This window comes from Pteropus vampyrus, unplaced genomic scaffold (assembly GCF_000151845.1).
Source record: "Pteropus vampyrus isolate Shadow unplaced genomic scaffold, Pvam_2.0 Scaffold233, whole genome shotgun sequence".
Classification (NCBI taxonomy): Eukaryota; Metazoa; Chordata; class Mammalia; order Chiroptera; family Pteropodidae; genus Pteropus; species Pteropus vampyrus.
The window spans coordinates 325,191-339,594 of record NW_011889014.1 but is presented as its reverse complement, the minus strand read 5'-3'; the positions used below and the strand labels follow the sequence as shown (position 1 = coordinate 339,594).

General features: G+C 43.1%; 1 non-coding gene across 1 annotated transcript; it reads left to right on the top strand.

Annotated features, from left to right (window-relative positions):
• The first annotated feature begins 12,535 nt into the window (after positions 1-12,535).
• LOC111728856 lies at positions 12,536-12,654 on the top strand. The gene has a single exon (XR_002775979.1). It is a non-coding gene; the product is annotated as a 5S ribosomal RNA (ribosomal RNA).
• Positions 12,655-14,404: the final 1,750 nt, after the last annotated feature.

Here is a 14,404-nt window from a genome sequence, read left to right as displayed (position 1 = left end):
TTATTATGCTTATTATTTTTATGCCAAGTCCTGACAATTGGATGATAGTGGTTCTTTATTTTTTAGTGTTTTGTGTGTTTTTTTTCTTATTACGAAAGAAATGCAGGTTAACTATGGAAATATAGGTATGTGAAAAAAATACAAATCACCTATAAAGCCATTTCCAGCTAATTCTCCTTCTCTCCTGCTAGAGCAGTGGTTCTCAACTGGGAGTGATTTCGGCCCCCAGTGGACATTCAGCAGTGTCTAGAGACATTTTTGTTTGTCACATGTACACTACAGACTCATTAAGCTCAGCAATTGTGCCGAAGTTGGACAACCTTTTCTATCGTACTCAGATACCTGATTTTTAGGTCACATGGTTACCAACACTAGAGACTCTATTCCTAGCCTGCCTTGTAGTTTGATGTGACCATGTGGCTACGTTCTGACTAATGGGACATAAGCTGATGTGGTGTGGCAACTTCTGGGAGCGGTCCTCGAAAAGTCAATCATGCTCTTTTCCTTCTCTTGTCTCCTTCCTTGTTCCTGGAACGTGATCGTATTGGCTGGAGTTCTGGCAGCCATCCTAGGACAATGAGATGGCTTTGGTGACATCCAAAGTGAAACAGCGAGGGAGAAAGAGTCCTTGATGCTGTGAAGCGCTACTCCACTCTAGACTGTCCAGCTCTAAATCCCTTTAATGTGCTACGGAAATGCCCCATCTTGTTTAATCTCCTGTTATCTCGTGTCATTTTCTGTTACTCACTGCTGAACTTAATTCAGATAAGTAGAGTGTACTACTTGCACCTACTTTCCGCACTCTGGAATGTGTTAGTTGCTGAGACCTGCCATGCCGCGATGGGTTGGGGCTACATTCTTACAGGGGTAAAACTCGGCAAGGAGCAGAGCAGGTCTGGGACGACTGTGGGTGAGAGGAAAAGAGGTAAAGGTGGGAATGGACGAAGAACCAGAAGGGGCTGGACACTGCCCTCACCTTAGGGTCGGCCTGGAGGCCCACCAGTCTCCAAGGCCAGGCTTTTCACGTGTTTTACACAGCACCGTGCCGTCTTCAAAGACATCCTCAGCATTCTTGCAGCTATGGTTGGATCTATCTACCTGACCGGGCATGGCAGCCATGATTACCTCAGCCCTGTTACCAAATATTGAGGGTCATAGGAAATTTCTCTGTGGCTCTCGTTCATGGGTAATGGTCATGGAGGAAGAGAGCTAAGATGATCTGATAGATTGTGCCACGAGGTATAATCGATTTTGAAAATCCATAATTAATTGCAAGTTCAAACACAAATGAAACTTTGTTTTAAGCCTCGGCAAACTGTGACGTAGGGAGAGCTTATCTTTACTGCCTTCTTGACCTTCAGCCGAAGCTCTGTCCCCCACTCCCTGAGGTTCCGAGGGCCCTCAGGTTAGCTCTCGGGTTTTTCATAGTCCTTGGGGACAACACACCCTGTAATGTGTCTTTTGCTCGCACCAACACCCTCTGGATCTCCCAAGCCTTCCCTCTCGGACGTATTTTCCATCCCTTTAAAATGCTGCTCTTTGCTAAGTGATAATAGCTACGGCACAAATAATTTCTGCTTGGTCGAAGTGTTGGTGGAGTAGTTCTCTAGGGCTGACGTAACAAAATACCACATATTGAGTGATTTAAACAACAGAAATTTATGGTCTCACAGTTCCAGAGACTGGAAGTCCAAGACCAAGGTGTCATCAGGGTTGGTTCCTGCCGAGGGCTGTGAGGACGAGACCTACTCCAGGCCCCTCTCCTGGAGGTTTGCTGGCTGACTTTGGTGTTTCTGGGCTCGCGGACCCATCACTTCAGTCCTCCTTCGCCTGGTGCTCTCCCTGTGTCTCTTCACATTGTCTTCCCTCTGCATGTGTCTGTCTCTATGTTCAAATTCCCCTTTGTATAAGGACATCAGTCATATTGGATTAGGGCCCGCCCCTGATGACCTCATTTTAACTTGATTAGCTCTGTAAAGATCTTGCTTCTTAATAAGGTCTCACTATGAGGTACTGGGGCCTAGGCCTTCAACATATTTGGTGGGGGCGGGGTATACAATTTAACCAATCGTAGTTGATCAGCCAAGTGACACAGTTTCATTTTAACAGAGTCTTCTGGATAGTCACTGTGGCTCCAGCTGGAGAATCTGAGGTATATAAATGTAGGGTAAGTTCAGTCTCCCCTGTCTCCCTTTCCCCTCCCCCAGGCAAAGCTGCGTGGCCCTCAGTCACTTCTCAAGAGAGCCGTTTTCTCTGTGTATCTCAGGACAAGCTCGGACCTCAAAGTTCCATTGAAATTCAAGATTCACTCTCCCCTGTCTCTACACAAAACTCGTAGAAATGGTGCTGAATGATTATTTTTAAAGAACTATAGGCTCGAAGCAGGTTGAGTCTGTCTGTCTGTGAGAAGACTATGGATCTGAAACCAACGGATAGTGACTACTTTTTTCAACCAGAAAAGAAGCTGGTGATAAATACTAACAACATAGAAAATGTTCCAGAAATCAGGCCAGCAAAACTTAAGCAGGAGTGTCATGTACAGCTTCTTAGAAATGCTTTTTCTTGTTGTTAATCCCAGTTTTAATTTCTAGCCTTATTAAAGACTTAAGGCTTTATCTCCATTTCTTCCCCCTGGAAAACCAGATGCATGTAATGATCTTTATTTCTGTAATTTTCCCAGTGGTCATAGTGACTGTGCTGTTTAATCTTTTTTATTTCCATGTGGATTAATGAGCACTGGGTGGCTCCGTCTTTGTCTCCCTGGTGAGTCCCCGAGAAAAGCATCTGTGGGATTCATCGTCATTCCTCAGAGCTAGATTTTCACCATGTAGACAAATGCCACAGTGGAGGGGAGAAAATGTTGGGCACCAGTTTTGCTGAAATGGCTTGGAACGGAATCCAGCGTCACCACTTTAATGTGTCCCCATGATTGCATTTATGTTTCACCCGTGGAACTTGTCTGGAAGTCTATTACAAATATGAGCCCCACAAATAACACAAAATAATAGAAAAAGAGCAATGATCTAACAGTAGAGTCTCAGAGCCAAAAAAAAAAATGGCCTTGGACGTGACTTAACCTAGCCTGTCAGCCTTAAACAAAACAGAGCAGAAGAGAACGAAACCCCAGAGAGGTCATATGATTTTCTAAAGAACACGCAATGAGTTCATGGAAGAGAAGATCCAGTCTTAATCTAGTGCCCCATTGGCTGTAACTTAATGATCTATTTGCGACCGAGGGTGAGTATTTGTTTTTCATCTGCTTTGAGAACATGTGCAAAGTTGGGAGATTCAAATTTCAGATATTCGCCATGGGCATGTTCTTATGGAGAGAAGCAACCTTGATGAATAATACCTTTTTGGGGGGGTGGGGTGGGGGTGGGGTGGGGCGTAACATCTATGTTATTTTTCTTCTTCATTAAAGTAATCCATTTGAGGACATTCCAAAGAATATAAATGTGACCTATTTTTTAGAGTGGACTTTGAGCATTTGAACAGGGAGGTAGAAAAAGAATTACTTATAAATTACTTATAAATTAGTAAGGGGAAGGGTATGTGCATGTTTTTTGGAATTAAAAGAAATAAGAATGTTTTCAGAGCTTTGTTCTGGTTATTTATGATGCATTGGCCACAATTAAAAGTATTCAAGATTGGGATGATTCCCCTCCCCTTCCTGCTCCCCTGAGCTGGTGAGGGTTGGGGGTGTTGTCATGGCCTGAGGGGTACTACGGAGTGTCTAGGAGAACGCTGGCTTTCACCTGTAAATGGAGCTGATGATATCCATAGGGAATTTCTTTAAAGATAAAAATGATGGTGTGATAAGGAAGTTGGAATTTTATAAACAGGAAGAGTGTGATATCGGAAATGCAAATTAGGAATAGGATTACAAACGGAAGATTTTACAAACAGGAAAGCGTTTGCTTCAAGGAGACCTTAGAGGCCAGGTCTTCGTTGTTGGTTTGTCTTTCTTGAGTCAGAGAGAGAAGGCTGAATGCTAGGGTTAAAAGGAGGGGAGGAAATGGGAGGGAGGGACCTGGCGTGAAGGCTGGAGCAGCTGCGGCCGAAGGCATATAACATTTTGGCCTCCCCAGTCTTCATTCTGAGTGCTCAGTTTCATGTGACTGGAGCCTGGTGGGCAAGAACATGAGGTTCATCATCAGGTAAACCTGGTTCAAATCATTTCCCACTCTTTATTACATGTGTGGCTTGGGACAAGTCACTTAATTTCTCAAAGCTTCAGTTTCCTTGACTGTAAAACGAGGCTAATCACACATGCCTTATTGAGTTGTAAGATTTCATGAGATAATGAATGTGAAGCATTTCTTTCTGTGCCTGGCACATAGTAATTGACCGATTACTATGGCAATTATTACTAATAAAAACAAATGTTTTTTAAAATTGCTTTAAAGTGAATGGAATAATTATACAGCATTTCTTTATTTCAAAGGTTGTCGTAACAGATGTTATTTGTTGGCTACTTGCCCTGTCTACCGAATCAAAGGCCTCTCCCCGCTCCCTGTAGCAAATAAAATCAGGCTTTCTCCTCAAAGTTGCTACAGAGACCTGGAGATCTGGCCTTTTGTTATCCCTGCCTTCCCAAGGAATTCCATCCCAGGCTGCTTCCTCTCTAAATGGCACATCCACACACAGCAGTCCACTTCTTGGAACTATCTGGAAGCTTAGCATCATACTTTTCCATGGACAGAGCACGCTGTTGTGATTTCTTAAATTAAGTATCATATCATAACTCAAAGAAAACAAGACAACAGACAATAGCTAGAAGAAGGGCAGCAATGGTCTCACTCTCTTCTGTGTAGGTCGGTGACTGCAGTATGACATCCAGCTCCAAGGCATGCACGGGAAGGGGGCACAAAAGAAATGGGACGTGTTCAAAGGCGAGGAGCTGGGATGTTTAAGGGGAAGCAAAACTCGTGTCACAAGAGCCGGCGGAAAGATCCGGGGTGAAAAACGTAGAGAACAAAAGACAAAAGAACACGCGACTGTATCTCCTAACATTTGAAAGCCTGTCATGGGGAAGGTAGATTTGCTATGGACAAATAGAGCCACTACGTTCTGAAGAGAGAGATTTGAAGCTTGTTATAAAGAAGAATTGTCCAAAGATGAAATCAGTTGCTTCAGAAGTGTATTAGTAAGGGTTCTCCAGAGAAACAGAACCATTATCTCTATATCTATCTGTCATCTATCTATCTATCTATCTATCTATCTATCTATCTATCTATCTCTATCTATCTATCTATCTATCTATCTATCTATCTATCTATCTATCTATCTATCTCATCTATTTATCTACCTATATCTAATGAGATTTATTAAATGGAATTGGCTTATGTGATTACGAAAGCCAAGAAGTCCCACAATCTGCCCTTGGCAAGCTGGAGACCCAGGAGAGCTGGTGGTATAAATTCCAGTTGATGCTGAAGGCCCGAGGATCAAGAGGGCTGATAACATAAGTTCTAGTCCATGGGCAGAAGACCTATGCCTCAGTTCAAGTAGACAGGCAGAGAGAGAATTCAACCTTCCCTGGCCTTTTTGTTCTCAAAGAGCAGGACGAGGCCACCCACATGGAGGAGGGCCATCTGCTTTACTCAGTCCACCAATTTGAATGCTAATCTCTTCTGGAAACACCTTCACAAACACACCCAGAAATAATATTTAACCAGATATCTGGGCATCTCATGGCTCAATCAAATCAATACATAAAATTAACCGTCATGAGAAGGATGTGGAGTGAGTTCCCTGTTTCTGGAAGTATGTAAGTCTTGACTACATCGTTTCCTAACTGGGCTCAGAGGGAAGAGAAGAGGCATTAGATTGGTGGTCTAGAGGGCCCGCGAGGCCCTTCATGTTTTGTGTGGATAATCGCCTCTGTCCTGCCTCTTGTCTAACCTATCGCCATATTTCCCCCTCTGTACGGAAGCTCAGTCTTCCCTATATGAGTTTTCTAGGGTTGCCATAACAAAGGACTACAAACGTTGTGGCTGAAAACAGGAGAAATTGATTCTCCTACAGATCTGGAGACCAGGAGTCTGAAATTGGTCGTTGGCAGGGCCATGCCACCTCCAGAGGCTGTGAAGAGAATCCTTTCTTGCCTCTTCCAGCTTCTGGTGGCCCCCAACAATCCTTGGCTTATGGCAACATAATTCCAATCTCTGCCTCCATTTTCACAGGACCTTCTTCTCTGTGTCTTCTCCTTTTAGGTCCCCTCTAAATCTGATATGACACTGTCTTGGGATCCTTAACTAATTACTTGTGCAGTGACTCTATTTCCAAACTAGGTCATATTCTGAGGTTCTGGATGGACATGGATTTTGAAGGGCCCCTGCTCAACCATCCACCCTCCGTTTTTCATTATTTCCTTTGTTCATTAGTTAGAACTTTTCTTAATTATTGGGAATTTCCTCTAAAGAGAATTAATTTCTTAATTTGTTTTATACATACAAATAACTGAGGAGTCCTTATGTATATAAAGGCTTATTAAAAGATAAACCGAGGCATGTTAAAAATGTTAAGTTTATTTGAGCTCAACTCAACTAGAATTGGGCAACACCAAATCAGAGGTGGTTAGGGCTCCCCTCACCAACAGGAGCCAGGGGAAAGACTTTTATAGAGAAGAGGCAGAAGCAAAGCAAGGAAATCATCTGATTGGCTACAGTGCGAGCAGTCGCCTTACTTGGGAAAGCCTAGTTAGCTGCTTGTGATCGGTTTTCTCCAGATTTTGATTTCTTAACCTTGAGGCATCTCAGACTTAGGTTTGGGTTTGCTTACGCGAGCTACTAAGGCATGAAAACCTCCTCAGTCTAATGGCCTCCTTGTTTAATTAATTTAACAAGCTGAAGTTGGTTTCTTTGAGTTCTCTTTTTCTTTCTTTTTTTCCATAAGAATAATGATTGCAGTTAAAACCTCTCTGCAGGAGTCTCTGCAGCAATGAGTAATGTTTTTAAAAGTTGATTTAGTTTTGTAGCTTTTTAAAAGATCCATTATTGTTTCTGGCTTTGGGATAAGCCTTTTTTTTTTTGTCTGCAAAAAGCCAAAAAAGTAAGTATTTTATGCTTTTTAGGCTCTGTCTCAACTACTCCATTCTGCCACCATAGCACAAAAACAACCACAGAAATTCATAAACAAACAAGTGTGTTGTGTTCCAATAAAACTTTACTTGAATTTCGTACAGTTTTCACGTTGCAAAATATTTTATTCTTTTGATTTTTTTCAATCGCTTAAAAAAAACATAAGTTCTCAGTAAACCATGGGAGAACTCAGATTCTAAGGAACTGTTGCCCAGCCAGAGGCAGGCAGGAAAAACAGAGTGTGGCTTCAGGGACGACTGCCTCCAGAGACCCCCCAGAATTTCTCTCTGCCTGTTGTCTCCACTTCTTTCTTCCCTCTAACTGTAAGCTGTAGTCTTCCTCGTGTAGGAGATGCTCTCACTTATGGTTTCTGAGCCTCATGTCTCTTAGCTGTGGCCATGGAGACTTACTGAGATGATTCTAAATCCTGGACCTACACTTTTTGGGGCAGAAAGGCCCTGGTCCACTTGGGTCAAGAACCAACACAGGAATAGACACTTAGGTCAGTGGGTGGGGGGTGGAAAGAACATGGCGAACAGCATGGGAACCCCAAAGGTGTGAAGGGCAGGTCTCAGATAAGTAGGAGTCTAGGGTGGACCAAGCAATGATTGTCTACCTCAATGGCTCATAAAACAGGGTGTGTGTGTGTGAGTGAGCGCATGTGAGTAAGTGCGTGTAAGTGAGTGTGTGTACGTGTGTGGCAGTGGAGACAAAACACCCATACATTATTATAGATTCCCAGAATGTGTTCTAGGGTCTTTAGAATACGTGCTGTCTCAATAATTGCATATATCACCTTTCAAGTCCATAAGACTGATCAACAACACTACCAAAAAAATAGCCAGTTGAGGCATGCTGGGGAGATATGCTAACACTAAGTCTTGTTCATTTGCAAATTTTAAACATTGCTCCTCATTTTGACCCAGGATGTGATAAGCATCTTTCTTAGAAAGACTCTTTCCATCTCTGTACCCAATGTTTGCTCCCACTTCAGAGAGAAAATGTTAACGACTTCTGCTCTCCTCACAGGGAGGTTGGTGCTCTTTTTGCAGAAGTTTTAAACTAATGGCTTCTCAGCAGGATCAGAGCAGACAGGTCACCACAAACACCCAAAGGTCTCGCTCACAGATATAGCCTAAGGGATGACAACACAGGGGAGGACGCGTTGGGGGCAGGTGGCCAGCCGGCCGTGTCCTATTTTCAGCCTGTTTACTTGTCAGTCACTGGAGAAGCATAGGACCTCACGGTCTGATCAGAGAAACGAACCCAAGGCAGCAAACACCGCAACGAGAAGGCCAGCGGCGGGCCGTGAGGCAGTCTGTGTCAATCAGACTTTCCACATCTGCGCTTTTCCTCAGCCTCCTTAACAGTAGAAGTGGCGTGCGGGGCTGCCTGTTTCTTCGGCTGAACAGCATGCGGGAAACAAGAACATCGGGCCCTCGCAGGCCCATCACGCTGTGGTCCGTCTCGGCAAAAATTATCTGCAGCCACTTGGGACGGGGCGTTGTAGTAGAGGGGAAAAACTAGAATACTACCCAGACCAATCCATTCCCAAGCGATTAGGTGCTAGAGGAAGAGAGTCGAGACCCAAGCAAGGAGGGAACAAACTGCCTTTAAGCCGATGCAATATCAAGGCCAATGCACGTTTGTCTGTCCGCTGTCAAGTAAGTAAACTCATTGCCCTTTTGGTATCTCCTCCTGATTTTAGTATCCTCATTTATTCACCAAACATTAATCAAGGACCTATTATCTATCCAAGACTCTGTTTCAGGGCTGAGATAGATAGAAAGAATAAAATAATTAAAGGGGAGCTTATGGTCTAGGGGAATAATCACATACGTGAACCAACAATTAGGATACAGTGTAATAAGGACTAACAGAGGGGAAACCAATCGGGGTGGGCTTCAGAGAGAAGGTGGCATTTGATAGAGGTCTTGAGGGATAAATGAACTTTGCCAAATGCAGAAAAAGTAAGGCTGTTTTAGGCAGAGGGAGTAGCAAAAGGTGAGCAAGAATGGTGAGTTTCAGTGAATTGAGATTTGGTGAGTAATTCAGTGGGATGAGACCTGGGGGTATGTGAGAGGTAGTGACAGAGGTAGGTTTGGATGGTTGGACTGGAGTCAAGATGTACAAGGTCATTGGCAGGAATAGGTACTGAGTTAATATTTGCTCAAAGGTGAGAGAAAGAAGAACAGCAAGCATATAAAGTAAAAGTGATAACACAGTAAAAGTAAGAGCTATTTACTGATGATCCACCCATTGTGTTATAGATTTATAAGATATCAGGGGAGAAATAAAGGATTACACAAATTCAACTACTTATTACATTATACTACATCACATCTGTCTGTCTATCATCTATCATCTATCAATTATCTATTATCTATCCATCTATCATCAATCATTTATCTATCTATCTGCTTATGGAAGAGACAATAAAAGGCTAAAAGACAGTAAAAGAGGACTTTGGATTTCTCTGAGCTTGAGTCCTTCTGTGATGAGGTGACAGTGAATAAGAGGACGTCAGACCATCTGCCCTTCCTGTCCCAGCATCTGTTCTGGGGAGTGGTCAGTTGGAAGACGGGACCAGGCCCCTGTGCGATGCTGAGGGCAGCATCTAGCAGGAAGTTTCCCTCGCAGGGGTCCAGATGAGAGGCCCATTCAGGGATGCCTTCCTGCAGGGTAAGGGCACAACCTCAGACAGAGTTCACTGAGCTGTCCAGGTCTGAGCTTTGACCATGGGGCACAGAAGGCATTGAGTTACCTGGCAAAACATAGTTCCTTGTACAGAACAAGGACTGAGTTAAGAGTACATACGTTAACACGAAGATCCTTAAAGATTTTCGGAGCAGTAGGCATCTATATGGATTTTCTGAGATGATCTTCTCACCTGTTCTAAGGGTCAGGTCACTGCCCAGGGCACCGTCATCTGGCAGGTCAGTAAGAGGGAGCTGCTTTTGACAACACAACGAAAATGTTACAGAAACTTTATGTCTGGATAACTGGAGAGACCATGCAAGGACTCAGCACTAAGGAGGAGGTATCCACTCACTTGCTTTATGTAGGAGGCGGCTAGCTCACATGAGAGTAAAGCACAGACATGCCTCGTCCCACTCAATAAACGCTCCTGTCCGCTGTCAAGAAAGCAAACTCAACATGAACTTACTCCACTGCGCTCACATTGTTTTGGAGCTCCCCAAACTGCTTTCAGAGCTTGTTTATGAGCCATAAAAGAAAATGTGTCTTATTATAGTCATGTCTCATTTTGGACCCCAAATAAAATATAGCTCAGTAATCCCTGCCTCATTCCCTAGACCAGACTCCACCACATATACTAATAGCTAATTTTCGTTAAGCTGTCACGTGTGCCAGGCACTGTGCTAAGAACTTCACGTCATTTAACACTCTCAAGAACACTAAGAAGTATAAATAATTCTTATTTCTATTAATGGATGAGGAAAATGAAGCAGCTTTGCAACCGCTGATCATAATCAAAAGAATGTGCTCTGGCTTGAAGAGAATTCAGAAATAGGAGCCCCACACTGCATTAAGTCGGTTTAATGGCAGCTCGTTGAAATAAACATATGAAAAGCCTCCCAAGTTTACCACTTTGAAAGCGCTAACACACATTCTGAACTTTGATGTGCATGTGGCAGGTGCACATACATGGATTAAATGCACTGAGTCTGCATCTATAACGGTGGAAGTCTGTGATGAAAGAGAGGCCGATGTCGGCATGAAACGCATGCCTCGTCGTTTGTCTAAAAAGTCATTCAACTTTGATAGGCACTTGAGCTCTCCATGTTGCAATGTTTTCCGCCCTTAAGTGAGAAGATCAGCATCCATAATCCCGGGAACAAGCAGCAGAAATTTGCCAGGAGAATAGAAGTTGAGTCAGAAGGAAGCGGATCAGAGTTATGGCCTTGCATTTACTAGCTGCGTTTATGGATGTTTGTCACATCTTCTAGCTTCCGAGCAACTTTCGAATACTTCCCTTGTTATGACTTGCGAATTTCTTTCTTCGTAAGGTAGAAGGCAGATACTCACCTTCCCAGCCTTCTCGTAGGCAAGGGCACAGCTACGTGTCTTTGGCTGGGCTGGCAGGTGTACCTGTGGGAGACTCCAGTTTGCAGGAAGGTAACACAAGGAAACAGACACCACAGAGAACACTTTTTGCGGCAACGGCCATGGTGAAGGCATCTGGCTTTGGGGGCATCAGGGATAGAGAGACTGAGGCCAGTGTCCACCATGGAGAGCACCATGTCTGTGCCCAGGGGGCCAGTGGTTGGAATCTTTGTTCTGCGGTGTGATCGGGTTTCTTGGCTCCAAGGCTGATCATCTGTCTCCCTACCCCCAAAGACCATGAACTCCCTAAGAAACGCTTTGGTGGGCTGCTTTTCTCCTTAAGCAAGCTGGAGTAGGTTCGTCTGTTTGCTGCTAAGGACCTCACCTGCAACCCTGAGATCCTCCCTCCCTGCCCAGGCTGATTTCTTCATGTGCAAAATGGAGGTTCAAGTAGCTCACCTCGCAGTATTTTCACAAGGCTTTTATGAAATTCCTTACGGAAAAATCACTGAAAATTCTAAGTAATTGTAGAAGGATCAGTAGTTATCTGAGTTTAAGATGAAGCAATATGATGCGGACACTGTGGAAAAGTTTGGTAGTTCTTCAAAAATGAAGCATGGGATTACCATATGATTCAATAATTCTACTTCAAAAGAATTGAAAGCAGGGATTCTAACTCCAAGGTTGATAGCAGCACTATTCACAACAGTGAAAAGGTATTTGGGGACAACCCAAGTGTCCATTGACAGATGAGTGGATAAACCAACTGTGGTGTATCCATACAATGGACTATTTCTCAGCCTTCGTAAGGAATGAAATTCTGATACTTGCTACAACATGGATGAGCCTTGAAAACATGCTAAGTGAAAGGAGCCAGACGCAAAAGGACAAATACTGCATCATGCCACTTACGCGAGGCGCCTAGAACAGGCAAATTGGTAGAGATGGAAAGTAGATTAGTAGTTACCAGGGGCCGGGGAGAGGGGAATGAGAAGTTAAACAAAACAAGGACAGTTTCGGTTCGGGGTGAAGAAAAACTTCCAGAGCTGGATGATGGCTGTACAACAATGTGAATGTACTTAATGCCACTGGATTGTACACTTAAAAATGATGAAAATGGTAAATTTTTTGTTATGTGTATTTCATCACAGCAAAAATAATCCAGAAGGAGAAGCGGGGTATGGGGAGAGGAAAAGAAATATGCCAGTGACACAACTGTTTTTCATTTAGTAGATTGAAAAAAATTTAAAAACCCTATAAATTTAGAAGCACATCTGCTAAGCAGGCTGGGAGGAAACAAGGCACTAATTTAAGGCTGATGGGAGTGTAAATGGGCACAGTCCCTACAGAGGACAGTTGGGGAACAACTATTAGGAAAGCAAATGTAGGTCTACAGCCATGCTACCCTGAACGTGCCCGATCCCGTCTGATCTCGGAAGCTAAGCAGGGTCGGGCCTGGTTAGTACTTGGATGGGTGACCACCTAGGAAGACCAGGTGCTGTAGGCGTAAAAAATAAAAAAATAAGGGGTTGTAAGCTGACAAGGTCCTTGCAATCTGTGAGTTCAACCACGGGTTGCCTCACCTAAGGAAAAAAAAAAAAGTAAGAAAATGTATGTATCTGTTGGCCCAGCAGCTTGTGTAACTTACAGCCTAACTAATAATTTGTTACTGCCCTTACCTGCTCTCATTTGGTCTCTCCATCCTCGATGCTCCCTCTGGATTTTAGTGGGAAAAGATCTCAAAGAGTGGGAACGAGTGTGTGTGTGAACCTTCCCGTTTCTTCTTCGTTTCTTCTTCCTTACAGCTGAAAGTTAGAGAGGAGATTGTGTTTGTTCAGAAAAGTTTTCACCAATCCTTTGTCATGAAGATTTCTGGTAAAGGGGACGGGGAACCTTGTTAAGGTGACTTTTTTATGCACCAATTAAATGTCCTGATTCAAGGATGATGGGGCCTGAAGAGACCAGGCAACAGCCCTGGGCGTTCCAATCTGAGCAGCACATCAGCGCTTCACAGCTCCTTTGCTGTGGATATAAATGACCCATCTTCTTTCCCTAAGGAAATGTGAAAATGTCACTGGTTGTTGCTTCTATGTCCTGTAAGTTTACGTCTCTATTTTATGTTCTGAAGGGGAAAAAGCTCACAGTCAGAGAGAAAAATAATTTTTCCTGCTGCTAATAAGCTATGTATGCCCAAAAGGTTATTTTCTGAATGTTTTTTCAAAAATCCTGTGATTCAAAGTAAGGGATTTGGTAAACTATAATAGATAACTGTGAGAAATGAGAAATTAAATGGGGTCTGGAATCTTTTATATATTTCAAGTTTAAAATCGGTTTGGTCTCTGCATCATTAAAACTCAACTTTCACCAGCTACAAATTTCCATCTTTGTTCCAAAGGCTATTGTTGTTTGAACAGAGAGGAAAGGAAGCTTTCAGAGGCCATTTGCACAGTGCAAATGAGAGCAAAAATCAACAGGGCCACAGGTGTTAATGAGAGAATGGCTGATGGTGGACTCGGACACAGGAACTTTATCTTAAATTTTAAAAGTTTTCCAGTCGGTCATGGGTGGTCACAGTAAAATGAATTACTTTTAGAAAATAAATATTGAGTGATTCGAGACGTTTTAAATAATTATAATCACACTGCAGATCTTGCGTTTTGACTTAAACTTCGCATTTAAGTAACCAACCTGTACTTAGAATTTCTAGATCTTAATATATGTACATAGATTTTGCAAAATGATATAGACACATATATAGCATTTAGACCAATGCATATGAAAATACATTTCTTTCAAGAGATAAGCAAATACTGCAGTTTCTTCCCCTATCTACTCACTGAAGTAATACTTACTCTGTTTTTCATATATCTAGCTCTTCATACACCGATCTGTCAAATGGCTTTTTCCATCCAATACTATCTCATCTTATCCTCAGAACTCTGTAGGTCAGGGATTATTATTCTCATTTTAGAGATGAAGAAACTGAGGCTCAGAGAATGATATTGACGAACTACCAAGACAAATGTTCTAACCGGGGAGACATGGGAAGAAGATGAGTCTCTGAGGAGGGCACCTAGAGTGAAAGGGTGAATTTTTGTGAATACTGTGAACTGCTTTAAAAAGATGAGAAACGTCCCTCTCCCATGTGGAGTGGGGAGGGGACCATATTCGTGCAAGACACAGAAATGAAGAAAGGTATTACGTATTGGGAATTATGCTTACATAAGTATTAGAAAGGCTGGGGAAGCAGAAGGCAG